Raw genomic sequence first — 2,500 nt, forward strand, 5'->3', positions numbered from 1 at the left:
ACTGGACAAACATTTCAGGAACTAATGTTCTCCACAGCTATCTCTCCACAAAGCCTTGGTGGTATCATCATGGAAACCTGTAGTGCTATTTGTACTGTATTAAAATAATATATTAAGGTAGGTTAAATAAGGTGCAGATAACAAAAAAGTATTTATTAATAATAGTTAGATTACTAAATGACAAATTCTTTAACATCATCACCAAATACATAAGAAAATATATTTTCCCTTGGGAACAAACGCCCCCCACCCCCCCCCCCCCCAAAAAAAAGGGGGGGGAGGGATCCTGATGCCAATATGCCATAAGGTATTTAGCTTTCCAAGCTGTACTGGGGATTATTCAAAAGGTCTGACGTTGTGTAAACACGAACTCCAGTCGTATCTGTTATATTTCAGATTATAATATTACCTCGACTTGCAGATGCTCCGCTGTCAGAGGACAGTACAGATATGGGCGTGGAAGACCTACTTTGAATATTATTTTCATTAATCTTAACACTGTGTCTATGCAATGTACTTAATTTTGCCTCAAATAGAATATCATTAATAGCCTTCCTGGCATATATTTGCTGTTCTGCACTAATTTCCCTAAATTTGAGCCCAGCTCATGGCAAAAATATCAATGAAGTCGTTACTTTGCTTGAGATGAGAGCATGCAAGTGAGAGTGCTTCATAACGTTTACTCTGCATTTCCAATTTCTGTATTTTCTTTGAGACGTCTGAATATACCTGCTGTGACTCACTGCCTGATATGGAGGGGTCTTGCAAAACATAAAGGGAGATTACTAAGAATATTTTGATTTCTTTATGCTTCATAAAAAAATTGAGAAATCTTAAGATTTCTATTGGTTACTATCTCATTTCTGGGTGCATGCAGGACCGACCTCTGCCAGGCTAGGAAGTATGATCAATTAAAAATTCCAGTCAGGCGAAGTGGTCAGGTCAAAATAGCCTAATGCACCCATAAAATAAAATATAGTCTTTACATTTTCCTAAAATCTATTCAAAATATTGATCACGATAATGATGATTGATAGGATGAAAATGATGTATGGATATTTACGAGTATATCAATTTTATTCTTTCAGATCCCTAAAACAACAAATGAATGGCTAGAAGTAGCTATAGCATTTGAAAGGACTTGACAGTTTCCCCATTGCATTGGGGCAATCGATGGAAAATACGTGCAAATGAAGAAACCCCTTGGATCTGGATCATATTATTTTAACTATAAACATACATTTAGCATTGTGCTTACGGCTGTTATTAACGCTCACTATAATTTATGATGATTGATATAGTTGCCAATGGTTGAGTGTCAGATGGTGGAGTGTTTGCTAACACAAAATTTGGTAATAAAATGAAAGAAAAGAAATTAAGTATCCCTGGACAAACCACTTTACCCGGCTGCCCTGATGCTATGCCTTTTGTTTTCGTTGCAGACGATGCATTTCCTTTACTGGATAACTTAATAAAGCCTTTGCATACAGTAGCTTAACCAAATCCCAAGCTATCTATAATTACAGATTATCCCGAGGTAGACGCATCGTTGAAAATGTTTTTGGGATTATGATAGCTCGATTTAGAGTTCCTTTGTTGACGATTGATATGTCACCAGCATAGGCTTCAACAGTAGTTATGGCACGTTGCTATCTCCATAATTACTTAAGGAAACGTAATGCACAAGCATATCTAGATGGTTTAGATGTTGAAGATGAGAATGATAAGAAGGTTAATGAAGCGAATGAGAGGTATGACAACCAACATATTCCACTGGCACCAGCGTGCGCACGCAATGAAACGTTATCTGCGAAATATTTAGGGGATGCATTTTGTAATTACTTTAATAATGAAGGATCTGTTCCCTGGCAAGACTCTCGGATTAACAAATAATGCATTAAGTTGATCATAGCATCTATAGCATAGTCTCAACAAGAGTAGACGTTTGGGATGCTAACCTCTATATAGCAAGATATAAATTAACTTATTTATGGTTCATATTTCATCTCATGAACTGCTTTAGATAATTGTTAATAAGTTAATGGTTAGTGGATATATATATATATATATATATATATATGTGTGTGTGTGTGTGTGTGTGTATGTATGTATATGTGTATATATATATATATGCATGTATATATATATATATATATATATATATATATATATATATATATATATATATGTATATACATACATATATATGTATATATATATATATATATATATATATATATATGTATATACATATATATATATATATATATATATATATATATATGTATATACATACATATATATATGTATATACTGTATATACATATACATATGCATTTACAAACACATACATATACACATACACACACACACATATATATATATATATATATATATATATATATATATATATATATATATATATAAAACTTGTTTATGTTATTATTAATGTAAATGAATGGGTGAATAATTGATATATGTTATTATTAATGTAAAAAAC

General features: G+C 32.2%; 1 pseudogene; it reads right to left on the reverse strand.

Annotated features, from left to right (window-relative positions):
- Nucleotides 1–14: 14 nt before the first annotated feature.
- The window catches only part of LOC137649429 (uncharacterized), a 2,898-nt pseudogene continuing 412 nt past the window's right edge, over nt 15–2,500 (reverse strand).

Source organism: Palaemon carinicauda, chromosome 11 (genome assembly GCF_036898095.1).
Source record: "Palaemon carinicauda isolate YSFRI2023 chromosome 11, ASM3689809v2, whole genome shotgun sequence".
NCBI lineage: Eukaryota > Metazoa > Arthropoda > Malacostraca > Decapoda > Palaemonidae > Palaemon > Palaemon carinicauda.